The following is a 21,220-nucleotide window of genomic DNA, read 5'->3' on the forward strand; positions in this document are numbered from 1 at the left end:
TTACGAAGTATTTTGCAAGTTCAACAACATTAGCCTTTATTTCTGGAACACTGAAGTCTTTGGCTAGAAGGTGCATCAAATGAGCATGGTATGGTAGACCTCAAATCCCTGTTGAGGTTACAGGGACAAACTATCCAGATGAGTCGAAAGAATAGTAAATATGGCAGGCGACCAGCTTGGCTTAATGGTGAAATCCTAGCGGATCTTAAACATAAAAAAGAAGCTTACAAGAAGTGGAAGGTTGGACATATGACCAGGGAAGAGTGTAAAAATATTGCTCGGGCATGTAGGAATGATATCAGGAGGGCCAAATCGCACCTGGAGCTGCAGCTAGCCAGAGATGTCAAGAGTAACAAGAAGGGTTTCTTCAGGTATGTTGGCAACAAGAAGAAAGCCAAGGAAAGTGTGGGCCCCTTACTGAATGAGGGAGGCAACCTAGTGACAGAGGATGTGGAAAAAGCTAATGTACTCAATGCTTTTTTTGCCTCTGTTTTCACTAACAAGGTCAGCTCCCAGACTGCTGCGCTGGGCATCACAAAATGGGGAAGAGATGGCCAGCCCTCTGTGGAGATAGAGGTGGTTAGGAACTATTTAGAAAAGCTGGACGTGCACAAGTCCATGGGGCTGGACGAGTTGCATCCGAGAGTGCTGAAGGAATTGGCGGCTGTGATTGCAGAGCCATTGGCCATTATCTTTGAAAACTCGTGGCGAACTGGGGAAGTCCCGGATGACTGGAAAAAGGCTAATGTAGTGCCAATCTTTAAAAAAGGGAAGAAGGAGGATCCTGGGAACTACAGGCCAGTCAGCCTCACCTCAGTCCCCGGAAAAATCATGGAGCAGGTCCTCAAAGAATCAATCCTGAAGCACTTGCATGAGAGGAAAGTGATCAGGAACAGCCAGCATGGATTCACCAAGGGAAGGTCATGCCTGACTAATCGCCTTTTATGATGAGATTACTGGTTCTGTGGATGAAGGGAAAGCAGTGGATGTATTGTTTCTTGACTTTAGCAAAGCTTTTGACACGGTCTCCCACAGTATTCTTGTCAGCAAGTTAAGGAAGTATGGGCTGGATGAATGCACTATAAGGTGGGTAGAAAGCTGGCTAGATTGTCGGGCTCAACGGGTAGTGATCAATGGCTCCATGTCTAGTTGGCAGCCGGTATCAAGTGGAGTGCCCCAAGGGTCGGTCCTGGGGCCGGTTTTGTTCAATATCTTCATAAATGATCTGGAGGATGGTGTGGATTGCACTCTCAGCAAATTTGCAGATGATACTAAACTGGGAGGAGTGGTAGATACGCTGGAGGGCAGGGATAGGATACAGAAGGACCTAGACAAATTGGAGGATTGGGCCAAAAGAAATCTGATGAGGTTCAATAAGGATAAGTGCAGGGTCCTGCACTTAGGACGGAAGAACCCAATGCACAGCTACAGACTAGGGACCGAATGGCTAGGCAGCAGTTCTGCGGAAAAGGACCTAGGGGTGACAGTGGACGAGAAGCTGGATATGAGTCAGCAGTGTGCCCTTGTTGCCAAGAAGGCCAATGGCATTTTGGGATGTATAAGTAGGGGCATAGCGAGCAGATCGAGGGACGTGATCGTTCCCCTCTATTCGACATTGGTGAGGCCTCATCTGGAGTACTGTGTCTAGTTTTGGGCCCCACACTACAAGAAGGATGTGGATAAATTGGAGAGAGTCCAGCGAAGGGCAACAAAAATGATTAGGGGTCTGGAACACATGACTTTTGAGGAGAGGCTGAGGGAGCTGGGATTGTTTAGCCTGCAGAAGAGAAGAATGAGGGGGGATTTGATAGCTGCTTTCAACTACCTGAAAGGGGGTTCCAAAGAGGATGGCTCTAGACTGTTCTCAATGGTAGCAGATGACAGAACGAGGAGTAATGGTCTCAAGTTGCAGTGGGGGAGGTTTAGATTGGATATTAGGAAAAACTTTTTCACTAAGAGGGTGGTGAAACACTGGAATGCGTTACCTAGGGAGGTGGTAGAATCTCCTTCCTTAGAGGTTTTTAAGGTCAGGCTTGACAAAGCCTTGGCTGGGATGATTTAACTGGGAATTGGTCCTACTTCAAGCAGGGGGTTGGACTAGATGACCTTCTGGGGTCCCTTCCAACCCTGATATTGATTCTATGAAATCAATGAAATATGAAATAGTGATTCTATGATTCTATGAAATCAATGAAGGCTGCACTCAGAAAGACCTCAAGACTTCTGGAATATGCTGCTCAAAAACAGTTTCACTTTTGTTTCTACTTCTTGTCCCTCCCTTCTCACATTCATCTCCAGGCTTCTTCTCCTTGTCCAGGTTTATTCTGCCCCCAACAATCTTCTATTCATTGAACTTTTTGAAACTTTGCACTTTTAGAGAGTGGTAAGGGATTGACTCTATGTACACAAATTTGCAGAGGGACAATAGGGCTGAGGTCTGTTATTTCTCACCGCTATATATTATTTATGTATTTATTTAAAAACATTTTTGCTGTTAACAAGTATGTTAGCTCTGGAGACACAAATGCACAGTTTGAGAACTGCAAAACTAAGCATCTCTGATGGTATCTTTTAGAGTTAGCACTGAGTCCCATTGGGTAGATATAGATTATTTAAGTTAATCTTTCTACAGAAGCCTGTGGAATCCCATAAGATTGGGTCCCTAATCCATGAACTATTGGAACTCATTTACAAAACTTTCCTTAAACATTACATGAATATATTGTCTCATACTATAGAATTAGAATTTTTAATCCCTATTCCATGATAAGATATCTTTGAGCTATAATGTATCTTAATTAAAACTATCTTTTAATAGGTTTTTTCCCTCAAAAAGCATTTTATAAAAAAAAATCCAATTTAAATTAAAAAAAATCCTATTTTTTTATTATTTTTTAAATCATGGATTTTTATCCACCCTGTGTCCCGGTGTTCTGGTCAAAACCCAGATACCTGCCTCACCCTAGTCCCAGCCTCAGCATGAATTGGGCTGGGAGGAGGATGGAGAGCCCTGGCTTGAAGCCCCAGCACGGGCTGGGGGTGAGGAGAGATGTTGTACTGGGTGCCCTGGCCCTCAGCCCCAGCGCGGATGGGGGTAGGTAATGCACTGGATGGAGAATAGTTTGTGCTTCCGTGTGTCTGGGGCCTAGACTCCTCCTTCCAGTCTCTAACTGTTCCAACAGCGAAAAAGTAGCTGGCACCAAACTCCTGTTTAGAAGCTGTGGGCAGTGAGCGCAGCAAGCCCTGAGTGCACAAACAGGACAAGGCCAGCCTTGGGGCTACAACTCAGCACCCTGGAGCCCCTGAAGCTGTGCTGGGAGAGATTTGGATTGTTCTTAGGAGAATAAAGAAGGCAAACCCAGGGCAGCAGGAGGTAACAGCCCATGCTGGCTCTGTTTGCCTGGGGTCAGTTTGCCTAGCCCTATAGCATATCCTATCTCCAAGATCTGTCATGGGTTCAATGTATGCAACATGCCTGTCACGAGGTCTCTACGCTCAGGATAGGGTTGCCATCTCTAAGGTACAAAAAAATCAGGCCATCCTGGATGATCTTGAGCCTAGAAAACTGGACAGCTGGCAGTGTGGACTGAGCACCCTTCTATATTTCCGGGGACAGCTGCTTAAAAAAAAGGGATGATCCTGGGGAAGCCTGGATAGGGAACAATAAACGTTTAACATTGGCAGTTGTAGCACCTAAAATTGGTTTAAAACTTTATTATAAGTAATTCACCAGATATCTGTCTCACTGTAAAATCCAGCGGCGGAGGCAAGGCCCTGTTGTAGTTATGGGGTAAACCCCAGGAGCGTGTGTGTATGAGCTACAAGATTGATTTTAACTAGCTACCCGTAGGTGACGAGTACATAGCCTTGCTTCACTGGGATTTTCTGGTCTCCCATGTTTAAGAAGGATGAATTCAAACTGGAACAGGTACAGAGAAGGGCTACTAGGATGATCCGAGGAATGGAAAACTTGTCTTATGAAAGGAGACTCAGGGAGCTTGGCTTGTTTAGCCTAACTAAAAGAAGGTTGAGGGGAGATATGATTGCTCTCTATAAATATATCAGAGGGATAAATACCAGAGAGGGAGAGGAATTATTTAAACTCAGTACCAATGTGGACACAAGAACAAATGGATATAAACTGGCCACTAGGAAATTTAGATTAGAAATTAGACGAAGGTTTCTAACCATCAGAGGAGTGAAGTTTTGGAATAGCCTTCCGAGGGAAGTAGTGGGGGCAAAAGATCTATCTTGCTTTAAGATTAAACTCGATAAGTTTATGGAGGAGATGGTATGATGGGATAACATGGTTTTGGTAATTAAATATTCATGGTAAATAGGCCCAATGGCCTGTGATGGGTTTTTAGATGGGGTAAGATCCAAGTTACCCGGGAAAGAATTTTCTGTAGTATCTGGCTGATGAATCTTGCCCATATGCTCAGGGTTTAGTTGATCGCCATATTTGGGGTCGGGAAGGAATTTTCCTCCAGGGCAGATTGGAAGGCCCTGGAGGTTTTTCGCCTTCCTCTGTAGCATGGGGCACGGGTCACTTGCTGGAGGATTCTCTGCTCCTTGAGGTCTTCAAACTACAATTTGAGGACTTCAATAGCACAGATATAGGTGTGAGGTCTTTTTTAGGAGTGGTGGGTGAAATTCTGTGGCCTGCATTGTGCAGGAGGTCAGACTAGATGATCATAATGGTCCCTTCTGACCTAAATATCTATGAATCTATGAATCTATTTTACATTAAAGTAGCTAGCTTGATGTAAAAACAAACCTTTTGCAGTGAAGATATCACTAATGTCAAGCTTGACGTTATCACTTTGGAACAAGTAGAAAGGAAATTCAAAAAGTTAAACCTCCGCTCCTAGAGTTATTGAGCTGTTACTGTTCAAGGTTTGGTTTCACTGCTAAAAAAGGGAAAAATGGGTTTTGTGTTTGGGGTTTTTTTATTTTGTTTTGTTTTGTTTTTTACCTCAGGGCACTTAAATTTTACCATGAGGTAAGCTTGCCAGGGTCAACCCCAAGGAGGGATATAGGGCTGCCCTCAGTGAGTTTATCTTGTAAAACTGCAGTGCCTGCTCTTCACTATGTTTTTGCCTCAGGATCGCTCGTTTGTGTTAGTTACCACAGTGTTAAAAAGTGCAGCTTTTTTTAAACCCTCATGTCTCTCTCAACTTGTCACAGCTAGAGGGACCCTCCAAAGGATGTGCACCTACTGTAATTACACAGGTTTCAGAGTAGCAGCCGTGTTAGTCTGTATTCGCAAAAAGAAAAGGAGTACTTGTGGCACCTTAGAGACTAACCAATTTATTTGAGCATAAGCTTTCGTGAGCTACAGCTCACTTCATCCGATGTCCACTCAGCACTTTTGAAAACCAGGCCCATAGTGCCATAGATGTCTGTGACATTTTAGATATTCTGAGGACGGCAGGAAGACATTTAAGGTATCATCTGCTTCACCCTAAAAATGCAGCTTATGGTCTCAAAAATATCATGTCAAAGAATACCGTGACTGTATTATACAATGCTGCTGTGAAGTCTACCAAATTTAAAGCGATCAAGGACGTGACTTGAACTCATTAAATTATATATACACCTTCACCAGCATATTTTTATTTGAATCTATTATATGAGTGCTTGTATCCATTTACCTGTAAAACAAATTAATGTGTCAGTTCTGCAGATTTTTTTTAAATATACCTTGTCTTCCAGGACAGGAAATCAAACAGGTAAAATGATTTACTGCCTTGCCTTGTCCTGTTTATATAATGACATTGCTTTGCATCTGTTTACAGGTCACTTTTATCTAAGCTCACAGCACAGCTTAGAAGAAGAACACGCATCACAAAAGCGGACTGCTCTACTGTAGGACAAAACATTTTTAATTCAAATTCTAATATAACAATGACTTCTTGTTCATGTCGTTGACTCTGGACTGCCTGCCGTTCTGGCCAAATTGTTCTACTTTATACCAAATATAGGAGTCTCCCAATCAATACTTTGCAGAAAAGGAGAATACCCCTTTACATTGCAATTTATGCTTCAAGTCTTTACATTTTTCTAATCTTCAGTGGGCAGATGGCCCATGGTTAAACACTACTTCACTTGAAATAAGAATGCAAAGAGCATTCTTCAATGCTAATTGCTATCTTAAAAATAAATAGAAAAAAGAAAATAAGCTTTCAATAGCAAACCATTCATTTTTCTGATAATGGCCTAGAATTATCTTTAGTGTGTCCTAAACCAGAATGAGGCTCTGAGTCACAATTTTTTTTCACCAGGAACTCAAACCTGCTTTTTATTTCACTTTGTTCTCTCCTGTGCAGTGATGAGTGTGCCTTGGAAGGCATTCGCTCCCCAGCTCTCACTGAGTTCAGTGAGAACTGAGGACTTGGGGGGTGGTTCCTGTCATCCCAGCAGGGGAGGTTGCTGGGATAACAGAGAAAGAAGCACCTCTTTCAAACATGGTATCCTCTGCCTGGAGGTGGGGGGGTGTGATGTGTTGGAAACTCCCACTCAGGACCCGTCTATTGCTGGGGTGGCAGGCAGGTGTCATGCACTGGTGGTCTTTAGGTTGGTGGGGTTTCTTTCCTCCTCAGCCCCCTCTCCTTTCTTCAGGTTGGCTAGTCTCTAGCCTGGGAGAAGGGAAGCCTCAGACTCTGCCATTCCTCACAGGAGTCTGTGAGTGATGCCCCACCAAGCCCTTCTCAGAGAGCGCTCTGCTGCGGTGGTGTCAGGTGATCAGAACTATCTGCTGGGGTGCCAGGAGATCCTTCTCCCACACGCAGAGCCCTCTGCACCACGGGCTGGGGTTTGTCCCAAAGACCAGGAACAGCACAAGTCAAACCCTCCACCTCAGCTTGCCACAGAGCAATACTAGCAGTTGCCCTGGCTCTGGTGCGCCAGAATGGAAGAAATCCCAGCCTGCCTGCTGGAGCAGGAGCAACAGTAGCAGCTGGAAGCTCCCTGCTGTCCAAGCAAATGGTCCATCGGGAGCAGCTGTGGTGGTCAGGTGGCCCCAGCCCATGCATCTGCTACCCAAAAGACAATCTGTAGCTGCAGTTTTTAATTTGTGCTAGGGCTTGCCAGGGCTGAGCCCCAGCACCCCTTGGCTTGGCAGTTCATGCCTCTGGGCTTGCCACATCAGTTATGAAAGTAAAAAAAAAAAATTGCATCAGCCCTGGCACCTGTTTCATTACAAATAAAGCACTGTGTAGCAGCTGAGCAGAGGAGGCCTTATCAGTTCCCTCCACACACACACACACACACACACACCAGCTCCCTGAAGAGCAAAGGCACAATAGGTAAGAGGCCCCTTACCCCAGCTCTGCCTGGCTGTGATTGTTTGGCCAATTTGCTCTAGCAAATTGGGCTAATTGGGACAGGGCTTGTAGTGTTATATGGCAGGGCAACATGGAGGTATTTGGTCTGGGCAGTTTCTTTCTTCCTCCTCTACTCTAGCAGCTGTGGGTGAAGTTGCAGCTGCTGTCTCTGCCTTTCTTGTGGAGCAGATGGCTTTGTGGTGACAGTCTGCTCCCTGCTGCAGTGCTGGTAACTCTCACAATATTTGGTGGTTCTTGAAGCATGTAGACTGTGTCAGTATGTGAGACTTTCATTTTAAAACAAGAGTAACATTCTACCGCTCATGGCTGTGGAGAAAAGTTTGAAGACAAGCATGCTATGTCTCCAAAGCTAGAAGCAAATACAAAATTTGGCTTTAAAAATTTATTTTTTTTTAAATAATAATCTCATGCTTTTGGGGAGTCTGCCCTTTTAAGTGCTTGGGTATGGCAATACTGCCTCCAAGCATGTGAATGATGATCTCCTACTGGTGGTATTGTTCCCCCTTTTCAACTCAAGCAGCTAGTCAAATTTCAGGGCCCTGGCAATGTGCCAGTTGGAAGTGGAAATTGATGCAATCTTGTTTATTTACAAGGAATGTACAAAGTCCTGCTTCTCCAAAAGCAGGAAAAAAACAAGAACAAAAGGAGCAGTTTCTTTGCTAACAGCCTCAAGCCTCTTTTTAACTAGCACCAGAGGCCAGGCCCCAAATCTCGCTCTCTGTCTTTTACCAAGGTGATAGAGTACTCACAGGCTGCTGCTTGGCTTTCTTGCTTTCTGCCTCTCTCTCTCTCTCTCTGTTCTTGTCTGTTCTCTGTTGTGTGTTCTGTCTTCGTGTGTATATAATGTCTTCTGCAGTTTCCACGGTATGCATCCGATGAAGTGAGCTGTAGCTCACGAAAGCTCATGCTCAAATAAATTGGTTAGTCTCTAAGGTGCCACAAGTACTCCTTTTCTTTTTTCTAATCTTTTGCCTTCCCTCAAACACATAAACAGAGAACAATACTCAACACAACCACTCAGTCCAAGCTCCTGGGTGGCGTCACAACTCCCTTTTGTCTTATTTGTGGAGGGCTTCTGATTAACTTGTTAATTGACGTGTGTGTTCCCACTGGCCCAATCTCACAGAGGTTTGTGATCCAAGCCCCTCTCAACATAACAGGATGAGATGAGCTCTGGGGCCCTAAACACATACCTTTTGAAGTGTTGGCCTTAAGTTGGCCCTGGAAGCGGGATGAGGAGACGCTTATCTGACAGCACATCTGCTCTTCACTCCCTGCCTGCTGACAACCCTTGGCAGAGGGCAGAAGCTGCACTGCAGTCACTCAGAGGGCAGCTGTGTGACAGCAGAGCCAGAGGAGGCAGGGGAAGTGGGTAGGCACGGTGGGCAAATAACTATTATCTCAGGCCAGCTAGGGTTTAGCAAAAACTGCAAAACAAAATAAAACATACTCTTTTTTGCTCTCCCTACTGGAAAGTCAGAAGACCTAAAACTAGGACATTCCTGGAAAACTAGGAGACTTGGGCACATGATTCATTTTAGTTCTCCACTTTTTTAATAGTCTTCTCAGCTTGTTTGCAATTCAGCCAAATGCTTTTTAACTTGGCATCCTTTGCATTTGGTGGCTTGTCCTGCAGATTCCTATTTGTTCCATATGCCAATGATATTGTGAAAGAGCGTTTGAGGGAAATGTAAAAGAAATGTGATGGCTGCATGCCAGTTGAGTGGTTTTACGTGTACTATGTGCCCTATAGCTTTTAGAAGCAGAACGAGAATATTGCTGTGCTTACAAAAGGCCTGCTAAATGTTAGGCTGAATAGAAGCTTCACAAAATTTTGAATGGAAGTACTGTAAGCAAAAATACAACTTGTTGACTCAGTATTTGCTTTGTGAAATAGCTTATTCAGTAACAGCCGAGCAGTTGTAGTGGCGTCTGTAAGCCACTCTGGGGATTGGCATGTTATTTAAAATAATATGGTTAGCTAAGCTAGCTAAGAAGTAGGTTATTAAGATCCTAACATAGAAAAAATCACAGGATTAAAAAAATAGAGATAAGACACACAAGGTGAGTAGTGTGCACTGAATCTCTTTAAATGGGTTTTTATATTAAATTAGGACACTGTCCCTTTTATGTAGAAAGTTCATTTGCCATTCATAAGAACGGCCATTTTGGGTCAGACCAAAGTTCCATCTAGCCCAGCATCCTGTCTTCCGACAGTGGCCAGTGCCAGGTGCCCCAGAGGGAATGAACAGAACAGGTACTCATCACGTGATCCATCCCCTGTCGCTCATTCACAGCTTCTGGCAAACAGAGGCTAGGGGCACCATCCCTGCCCATCCTGGCTAATAGCCATTGATGGACCTATCCTCCATGAATTTATCTAGTTCTTTTTTGAACCCTGTTATAGACTTGGCCTTCACAACATCCTCTGGCAAGGAGTTCCACAGATTGACTGTGCGTTGTGTGAAAAAATACTTCCTTTTGTTTGTTTTAAACCTGCTGCCTATTAATTTCATTTGGAGACCCCTAGTTCTTGTGTTATGAAAAGGCATAAATAACACTTCCTTATTTACTTTCTCCACACCAGTCATGATTTTATAGACCTCTATCATATTCCCCCTTTAGTTATCTCTTTTCCAAGCTGAAAAGTCCCTGTTTTATTAATCTTTCCTCATATGGTGGCCGTTCCATACCCCTAATCATTTTTGTTGCCCTTTTCTGAATCTTTTCCAATTCCAATATATCTTTCTTGAAATGAGGCGACCACACCTGCACACAGTGTTCAAGATGTGGGCATATCGTGGATTTACATAGAGGCAATATGATATTTTTCTGTCTTCTTATCTATCCCTTTCTTAATGATTCCCAATATTCTGATCGCTTTTTTGACTGCTGCTGCACATTGAGTGGATGTTTTCAGAGAACTATCCACAATGATTCCAAGATCTCTTTCTTGAAGGGTAACAGCTAATTTAGACCCGATCATTTTATATGTATAATTGGGATTATGTTTTCCAATGTGCATTGCTTTACATTTATCAACATTGAATTTCATCCGCCATTTTGTTGCCCAGTCACCCAGTTTTGTGAGATCCTTTTGTAGCTCTTCACAGTCTGATTGGTACTTAACTATCTTGAGTAGTTTTGTATCATCTGCAAATTTTGCCACCTCACTGTTTACCCCTTTTTCTAGATCATTTATTAATATGTTGAATAGCACTGGTCCCAGTACAGACCCCTGGGGGACACCACTATTTACCTCCCTCCATTCTGAAAACTGACAGGTTATTCCTACCCTTTGTTTCCTATCTTTCAGCCAGTTACCAATCCATGAGAGGACCTTCCCTCTTATCCCATGACAGCTTACTTTGCTTAAGAGCCTTTGGTGAGGGACCTTGTCAAAGGCTTTCTGAAAATCTAAGTACACTATATCCACTGGATCTCCCTTGTGCACATGCTTGTTGACTCTCCCTCTCCCGCCCCCACGAATTATAGTAGATTGGTGAGGCATGATTTCCCTTTACAAAAACCATGTTGACTCTTCCCCAACAAATTGTGTTCAACTATGCATCGTAATAATTCTGTTCATTACTATCATTTCAACCCATTTGCCTGGTACTGAAGTTAGGTGTCCCAGCCTGTAATTGCCGGGATCACCTCTGGAGCCCTTTTTAAAAATTGGGTCACATTAGCTATCCTCTAGTCATCTGGTACAGAAGCAGATTTAAATGATAGGTTACAAACTACAGTTAATAGTTCTGCAATTTTACATTTGAGTTCCTTTATAACTCTTGGGTGAATAGCATCTGGTCCTGGTGACTTATTACTGCTTAGTTTATCAGTTTGTTCCAAAACCTCCTCTATTGACACCTCAATCTGGGACAGTTCCTCAGATTTGTCACATAAAAAGAACGGCTCAGATTTCTGAATCTCTCTGATATCCTCAGCCATGAAGACCAATGCAAAGAATTAATTTAGTTTCTCCACAATGGCCTTGTCGTCCTTGAGTGCTCCTTTAGCGTCTCAATCGTCCAGTGGCCCCACTGGTTGTTTAGGAGGCTTCCTGCTTCTGATGTACTTAAATTTTTTTTTTTTTTGCTATTCCTTTTTGAGTCTTTGGCTAGCTGTTCTTCAAATTCTTTTTTGGCCTTCCTAATTATATTTTTACACTTCATTTGCCAGAATTTATGCACCTTTCCACTTTCCTCACTAGGATTTAACTTCCACTTTTTAAAGGATGCCTTTTTGTCTCTTACTGCTTCTTTTACTTTGTTGATTAGCCAGGGTGGCACTTTTTTGGTTCTCTTACTATGTTTTTTAATTTGGGGTATATATTTAAGTTGAGCTTTTATTATGGTGTCTTTAAAAAGTTTCCATGCAGCTTGCAGGGATTTCACTTTTTGTGCTGTACCTTTTAATTTCAGCTTAACTAACTTCCTCATTTTTGAATAGTTCCCCTTTCTGAAATTAAATACTAGAAAGTTGAGCTGCTGTGGTGTTTTCCCCGCCACAGAGATGTTAAATTTAATTATATTATGGTCACTATTACCAAGCGGTCCAGCTATATTCACCTCTTTGGACCAGATCCTGTGCTCCACCTAGGACCACTGTTCCCTCTAAGCTGTGAGCATGTGTGCATAAACACAGATCCTAAACCCCACACACACGGCGAAACACCGCACGCACAAAATTTGCACAGAAGCACAAACATTTGCACAGAAGAAATTTTTTGTGCACACGGCCTGTCAAAAATTAGAGGGAACATTGCTTAGGACTAAATCAAGAATTGCCTCTCCTCTTGTTGGTTCCAGGACTAGCTGCTCCAAGAAGCACTCATTTAAGGTGTCGAGAAACTTTATCTCTGCATCCCGTCCTGATGTGATATGTACCCAGTCAATATGGGGATAGTTGAAATCCCCCCTTATTATTGAGTTTTTTATTTTTATGGCCCCTCTAATCTCCCTAAACATTTCACAGTCACTATTACCATCCTGGTCAGTTGGTCTGTAATCTATCCCTACTGCCATATTCTTATTATTAGAGCATGGAATTACTATCCATAGAGATTCTGTGGTACAGTTTGGTTCATTTAAGATTTTTACTTCATTTGATTCTACTCCTTCTTTTACATATAGTGCTATTCCCCCACCAGCACGATCTGTTCTGTCCTTCCGATATATTTTGTACCCTGGTATTACTGTGTCCCACTGATTATCCTCATTCCACCAAGTTTCTGTGATGCCTATTATGTCAATATCCTCATTTAATACAAGGCACTCTAGTTCACCCATCTTATTATTTAGACTTCTAGCATTTGTATGTAAGCACTTTAAAAACTTTTCACTTTTTAGTTGTCTGCAATTACATGATGTAATTGAATGGGACTCTTTTTCATTTGACTGTTTCCCATCAGATCCTACCCCTATTTTATTATCTTCCATCCTCTCCTCCTTACTAGGACATAGAGGATCTCAATTAATAGATCCTCCCCTAAGGGATGTCTCTGTCTGAACCATGTGCTCCTCCCCACCTGTTGGCTTTCCCCCAGTCCTTAGTTTAAAAACTGCCCAGCGAGCTTTTTAATTTTAAGTGCCAGCAATCTGTTTCCATTTTGGTTTTGGTGGAGCCCATCCTTCCTGTATAGGCTCCTCCTTTCTCAAAAGTTTTCCCCAGTTCCTAATAAAGTAAACTCCTCCTCTCTACACCATCTTTTCATCTATGCAGTGAGACCCTGCAGGTCTGCCTGTCTAAGTGGCCCTGCGCATGGAACTGGAAGCATTTCAGAGAATGCTAATATGGAGGTCCTGGACTTCAATCTCTTACCTAGCAGCCTAAATTTGGCTTCCAGGACCTCTCTCTAATCCTTTCCTACCGACATGTACCATGACTATTGGCTGCTCTCCAGCACTACACATAAGTCTATCTAGATGTCTTGAGAGATCCGCAACCTTTGCACTAGGCAGGCAAGTTACCATGAGGTTCTCCTCGTCATCGCAAACCCAGCTATCTGTGTTTCTAACAATTGAATCGCCCATTACTAATACCTGTCTCTTCCTAATAACTGGAGTTCCCTCCCCTGGGGAGGTATCCTCAGTGCGAGAGGATACCACGACATCTGGAAGGAAGATCCCAACTATGGGATTGTTTCCACCTGCTCTAGTTGGATGTTCTCCTTCCCTGAGACGTTCATCCTCCTCAACAGAACAGAGCCTGTTGGACCAGGGTTGGGTTCATTGTACTGTGTCCCGGAAAGTCTTATCTATGTACTTTTCTGTCTTCTTTAGCTCCTCCAGTTCAGCCACTCTGGGCTCCAAAGCCTGTACCTGGTCTCTGAGGGCCAGGAGCTCCTTGCACTGAATGCACACTTATACCACCTGCCCATAGGGCAGGTAATCATACATGCTGTATTGGGTGCAATAAACTGGATAGCCCCCACTCTGTTGCTGGAATTCTGCCTGCATTCTCTTTTTACTCCTGCAGGTTGTTCCTTTGTTGTTGTTTTTTGTTTTTATCAGGGGGTGGTTTTGGCTTTAAGTTTAAAAATATAAAGTGTATCTAGCCCTCCCCTCACACTCCCTCTCCAAACTCCCTTGCAGAACTCCTCTGTTACCTACTCCCATTTGCTAGCTCCTCTGATCACTTAAGAGTGGGCTTTTTAAAGCCCTGGTCTTCCTGAGTAGCCCTGCCCCCTGGTTAAGGGTTGATGAGTGTTAAAGGGCTTAGGGCTCAAAGCCTCATTAAGAAGCTCTCAGCCTTGCCTAGCAGGCCACTAGGCTCAGCCCATGGTCTCCCAAACAGACCACATGGTGTATTTCAGTCAAGCAGCAAGCACACCACAAACATACACACTACAAACAGCCTTTCCCAGAGGATCACATAATCGCTCCTCCTTCACTCGGAGAACTCCCTCACAGAACTGAATAGCAAAGGCCTGCTACAGAAGTTGGGTTTGAATCCAAGCTAAGGGTGTTTGAGTCTGTGGTTCTGTGGCTGGCTTGTCTCTAATTGGTAGAATACAGCCAGCGCTAAGGCGCTGTGAAATAGAGCAATTTTGCTTCACAGGGATTCTTGTCAACATTTTCAATTTGTGTGGATTCAAAGAAAAAAACCATCTTATAGCTATTAATAAACATTGTGACAGTCGCTGGTGTTTGTACAATAAATTGTTGGGTTGGATTGTCTTTGTTTCTCATTTGCATCAATAATTATTACCTATATTACTTATATAGCACCTTTAAATTCCTAGACCTTACAAAGTAGTTGTATTACAAAGGCAGCTAATCAGGGAGTGGACAGATGGGAAACCAGAGGCAGGGAGAGTTTAAGTAACTGGCCCAAGACTGCATAGCAATTCAGTGGCAAACCCACGAAGAGAGCCCAGGTGTCCTGATTCTGTACCTCATCTGCTGAATCAAGCTGTCTCCCATGATAGTTGGTTTAATATTTTCTTCTCTGTTCACACACTACATTTTAATGTTATGTATCGATCCATTTATGCCACCTGGGAGATTCCCCTACACACAAGCATTATCCTGGAAGCTGATTAAGCTAACTTTGCGACCATTTTGCATCACTAGAGTAGCACAAAGGGGCTCTATTGAGGCAAGGATCTGGCCCCAATTTTTACATAACATTCACACACAACTTCTGTGGGTGGTTTTGTGGATGCTTATTACTTTCCTGAGAGATTTTGAGAGTTAAGGTATAAGTCAGATGAAGTGTGCCTGGCATTTGTCCTCTCTGGGAAAGAGAGAGCTGTGATTTACAGACCTATACGACTCCACAGTTACAGATGCAGAGCTTGTGAGATCCTTGCCAGGGAGCCAGGATTCAAGGAATTCAGCCAGCTGATCCATGGACATTTCATGAGAGGAAGAGCTACTGTTCACGTCTCTTTAAAAAACCAATAGAGCTTTTATGTTAGAAACCCTTAGATTACTTAAAATATCTTAGGAAGGTTGTACTGGCTTGGATCTGGGTGGAACCAGGAAGTTTGGACCCGCCCACCTCTTAAGAGGTTATGGCAAATTACCACTAATTTAAAAAAATGTATTGGTCTTGGCATGAATATTTGAGTTAGTGTGCCTGACTGAGGGTGATTGTTGATTCAGATCTTTATGCTGTTTATACATTACTGTAGATAAGTGGGAGGCAAACCAGAATAGCTATCTATATATAAAGCCCAGCCCAGTTCTATTATAGATCGGCATCTGATTGTTCATGTGTAACTTTTGTGTGTCTTGTTGCAGGAATCTTATTACTTTTTTATTGTTCATGCAGGACTGGTGCCCTTATTGACCTACTGAAATGACTTCTAAACAATGAAGTTTTATTTTATAATATGTATAAAAGGCAGAAAATGTGGAATTTAAATGTAGGCATTTTAAGCTATATGATTGGATTTACAGTCATCATCGGTTTCACTATATTTTGAACTACATGGGAGATAAACCTCACAAACTAAATCTTTTTAGTGTTTTAAAAAAATCAGCAAAACCCATTTGAGAATTATATTCCTGACTTTATCAAAGTGATAAAGGTATGACAAATAAATTTGGTGTCTTGCTGTATAAATACTGTAGATTTCACGTTGATGTTTTCTTTACTTTTTATGAGCAGGGCTTGAAATGAGAACACACAAAATATGCAATTTTTGGAGCATTCGAATCTACCAAGTGCATTCAGTTAGCACTAATGTTAAAGTGCTCCAAAATGCACCAGGGAAAACACTTTATCAAGCTGAAAAATGAGAGTAATATTCTTACTGGTACATGTTCTCTAACTGTAGGAAATATGAAAAATGAATTGTCTTAACAGGTTTAATCTCTTGTTTTGGATCAGGCAAGAAATACAGCAAAGCTTATAAAACTGAAGAACATAACTATATACCATAAGAACACTGAAATATTTACAATACAATTTGGCATTGAATATTCAAATCTCATTTATCCCCATCAGTGTCATTTCTTCAAGATCTATTAATCACATTGAATTTCTATTGATTATGCATACATTTTAAGGCCAGAAGGGGCCATTATGATAATCTAGTCTGATCTTCAATATATAGCAATCTGCATTACTATGAATGAGGGCTAGCTAGCTCTGTATTAATATGCCTATTAAGGAATCTATTTGTCAAAAAAACATTCCCTGTATCTTTTTATCTGTATTGTTACAGACATATATGCTGACAAGTATTTTGAAATAAATTACCAAAATAATTGAAATTGGCATGATTTTATTGTGTTATTTTGACAAATAAAATATGCAGAATATTAAAATATTGTGTGCAGAATTTTTTAATTTTCTGGCACAGAATTTGCCCAGGAGTATAATGGTTACTTGAGATATGACAGAAATGATGCTTTTGGATTTGGGGAAGCAAACGGTGGATAGGGTAAGGATTATAGCTGCCCTGGTGATGAGAGTGTGTGTCTGTCTTTTCTCAGTCGTTAACTCAGTTTGCAGTTTTGGTTAGATTCCCCAGCTACTCTTAAAGGGTACATCTGTACTTCAAGTGCATACCTGCACTAGTTTTAATCTAGCTGGTGCAGGTAACAGTGGTAATGATGATGTGACCTCATGGGTTAGCTGCCCCAGTACAAGCCCACCAGGGAGTCTGGGTATATACTCAGATTGCTGGTCGATGCTGGCGTCCTAGGCACCATGTCTTCACTGCTATTGTTACCCACACTAGCTAGATTAAAGATAGCATTGTTATGTCTAACACATTCCAAATATATCTTAATTTCTGGTGTAGACATACCCTAAAATGACCAAATAGCAGCAGGAGCCAAGACTGCTTTTCTCCATCTAGCTTGGCGGTTGCAATCATTCCTCTAGTGTGTGGATCCATCATCCATGCTTTTGTTACCTTTAGACTGAACCACTGCAGAGTATGTGGAACTATGCCTCAGATAAATTTGAACACTGAAACTGGTATAGAATGCGACAGCCTTCTTTATTAAGACCTCTCACCATGGGCATGTTGCACAAGAGCTCCTTGATTAGATCTGGCTGCCTATTGGTAGGCCTTAGGTGCTAGCTTTGATTGTAGGATTCATGACTTAGCACCTGCCTACCCTAGAGAGCACCACTGTTCCTTTGTGACATTGTTGCCATTGAACTCAGCATAGGGGCTCAAGTAGGAGCATCCTCACATTAACAAAGAGGGGGCTGCTGGTGGGGGATTCTCTGCAAGGGGCTCTCAGCTTTAGAATCTGAAGTCCCAGCTGGCCTGAAATAGCCCAGAATAAACTGCACAGCCCATCTTATTTTACGAGGCTTTCATGAAAGGAAGGATGTGATGAGGGCTGATAATATATGGGTGAGGTAGGATATTGTTGGGCTCTGATTTTTATTTACTGGTTGGTAGTTTTCTGGAGTTTTGGGTTACAACTAAACAACATAAATTATCCAGCTCTATTCAAAATGTCCATGCATCACTCAGATTATCAAGGCTGTACTGCCCTTTATTTGTTTTACTTTATAAGGAATTGCTTTCCCCTTCCAGACATTTGTTAGTGAAATGTGTTTATGCCCTGATTTTTCAAAGGTGCTGAGTGCTTGTAGCCTGCATTGATTTCAACAGGAGTTGTGAGTGCTCAGTACCTTTGGGACAGAAATAAGCTATTAATATCTAATTGCCACTTAACAGCATTTTAAAGCCATTTTCAATCCCCTTTTCAATGATCTTAATCAGAAAGTCAAGTATTAACATAATCACACATCGAATCTGGGCAACAAAGTTCTGGAATATTGTAATCTGGCAACAATGCATGGCACTGTTAATTCTAATGCTGTGCACTTTCATGATTAAGCTGAAAATCCCTGTATGCTTTGGCACAATCCCAGGTATCCTTACCAAGATTTTCTGTAGAACTGCTGTTGCTTTTACCCAGGGTTTTTGCAATGGTAACATAGCGACGGCCCTGATCCTGCAAACGTTTATCGATGTACTTCATGTGTGTAAAGTTAAGTAGTCCCATTGAAATCAATAGGTCGCAGTCGAATTCTGTGCTTAAATGTTTGCAGTTTTAGGACCTTGCTTTGTACCTCATAAACATATTTCAATCAGTACCAGTACTTAGCAGAAGACCCCATGTGGCACTTCAATGGGAGCTTTGCCAGTATAAAGACTGCGGAATCAGGATCACTATTTGTAAACAAAACCATGGTAGAAATATGCTGGAGAAGGATTTCAATGATTTGTGAGCATACGTGTGATGTGAAGGCATAAGTGTGAAATTTCAAAGTATTTTTATTTCTTGCGAGTCTGAGCTACTGGGAGGACATTGGCCCCGACTTCTCTGAATAATGATCTAGTTATTGTCCTCAAGGGGACTATATGAATAAGGACAAGTTTCAGAGTAGCAGCCGTGTTGGTCTGTATTCACGAAAAGAAAAGGAGTACTTGTGGCACCTTAGAGACTAACAAATTTATTTGAGCATAAGCTTTTGTGAGCTACAGCTCACTTCATTGGATGCATCAAATAAATAAATTTGTTAGTTTCTAAGGTGCCACAAATACTCCTTTTCTTTATATGAATAAAGGTTCCATAATCAAGCTCTTAGAAAAACTTTTGTTACGTTTACAACTAGGTAGAAAGACTTAAAAATATAATTTCAAAAAAATGTTGAGATGATTCATATGTAGAAAAGATATTTTAGGGATAAAATCCATGCAGAAAAAATGTGAGTAATTTAAATGATCAAAATTTCAAGTATTGAAAAAATTTCAGCTAATCTGTGAGCTGGTCAAAACCCAGCAATACCATTTTACAGAAATTTTTTGACCAGCTCTAATTTCAACCCCCCTCAAGTATAAATCTCCTGTGCACCAGTCTTCCCTTAGACACCACGATCTAATTTCTGTGTGCTTAGGCACAGAATTTCAATGAGAGTTGCAACTGTGTACCTAAGGGGTCATCTACTTTGCAAGGGGAGGCAATATTGGAGCTCAGGTAGGTACATTCCTGCTAGCTTTAAACTAGCTAGCTTGGCAGACAGATTCTAGGCAGGCTTGTACAGCCTGCGCCAGAGTATTTTTTTTTAGCCATGCTAGCTCGATTAAAGCTAGAGCGGGTATGCCCTGAGCTACAATCACACCCCCAACTGCAGTGTAGACGTACACCCTAAGGCAGAATCGGGCCCTTAGAGCTAAAAACTAATTTCTACCCACATTCCATATCTTCATTGACACACCACAGTTCTGAAAAGAAGCCATTTCCCTTACTTGCCCCAAAGAACTTGGCAGCTTTTTCCCATTGCCAAGTAGCAAAGATGTGAAATGTTCCTTCTCTCATTTCCATCACGTCAAGTCCTCTGAACAGAGTAGCCTGATTTAACACTGATGATGCACAGCAACTCATTCCAGCAATAAATCAAAATAGTTGCGCAAAATAAATTAGTTTTCATCAGTTAAGCCAAAACATTTTAATTAAAAAGACAAACCAGTATGACCTTTCACTGCAACCTCCCCACCTCCCTGAAATTACTGTGGCATTATTTGGCTTGATGCTTTTAATCCAATTTAAAAAAGAGAGAGAATGTACTCTACTACCCCAGTGTAAATCTGGAGTAACTCTTCAGTGGAGTTACTCTGGATTTACACAGAGGTAACCACGCTGGGAATCTGGCATGCTGCCAATAGGAATGTTCATTTTAAAAATCATTGTGTAACATTGCTTTCCCTTAGTTTTCTTTCCAAGGGATTGTTTGGTCTGGAGTGCCACCTGCAGGTTGCTAGGCATGTAACCTCAGGTGCTTTCAGTGTTCTTTGCTGAATGAGTTATAAATAGGGCCCTACCAAATTCAGGGTCCATTTTGGTCAATTTCATGATCATAGGATTTAAAAAATCATAAATTTCATGATTTCAGCTAATTAAATCTGAAATTTCATGGTGTTGTAATTGGAGGGGTCCTGACCCAAAAAGGAGCTGTGTGTGTGTGTGGGGGGGGTTTGGGGCAGCGCAGAAGTGGATGGCACGGTATGGTATTGCCACCCTTCTGCGCTGCTGCCTGCAAGCTGGGCCCTCAGTCAGCAGCTGCCACGCTCCGGCCTCCTAGCTCTGAAGGCAGCAGCGCAGAAGTCAGGGTGGCACGGTATGGTTTTGCCAACCTTACTTCTGCACTGCTGCTGGCTGGACGCTGCCTTCAGAGCTGGGTGCCTGGCCAACAGCTGCCGTTCTCTGGCCACCCAGCTCTGAAGGCAGCACAGAAGTAAGGGTGGCAATACTTCAACCCCCCTAAAATAACCTTATGACCCCCCTGCAATTCCCTTTTGGGTCAGGACCCACTATTGGAGAATCGCTGGTCTTTGTGAAATCTGTATGGTATAGGGTAAAAGCACACAAAAGACCAGATTTCACGGTCCGTGATGCGTTTTTCATGGCCTGAATTTGGTAGGGCCCTAGTTATAAATGAGCTGTTCTTACATGAGGATGGATGAGAGCTTGATCATGAGAGGTACTGACCACCTGCAACTCAGCATGCAACTCCTACCTCAATGGGAGTTGGGGCTGCGCAGTATCTCTCAGGATAAGAAATCTAATTACAGCACAAAACTGAACGTTAATTTCCCAGGAGATAATGTAAATTACAAGCTGCACAGACTAGTCTTGGACACAGTGCTGAGCACATCTCTGTGTGCTTAGGTGGGGCAGCATTTGTTCCCCTTTGTAGCCAGCAAGCTGTGCTGGTCACTGTAGAGGGAGGGGAGCACCTGGTCTCCTCTCTACCTCTGTTAGATGCTGGGGTGGGGGAGGAAGGGGAAGCAGTCCTTGGGCCCAGGAGAGAGCCTGGACTGTCAGGGTGAGGGGACAGAATGATGGTTATGTCACTCCTGCTTTGTGCAACTCTATACAGTTGTTTTG

This window comes from Lepidochelys olivacea (assembly GCF_965140295.1).
Source record: "Lepidochelys olivacea isolate rLepOli2 genome assembly, chromosome: 3".
Taxonomy (NCBI): Eukaryota; Metazoa; Chordata; order Testudines; family Cheloniidae; genus Lepidochelys; species Lepidochelys olivacea.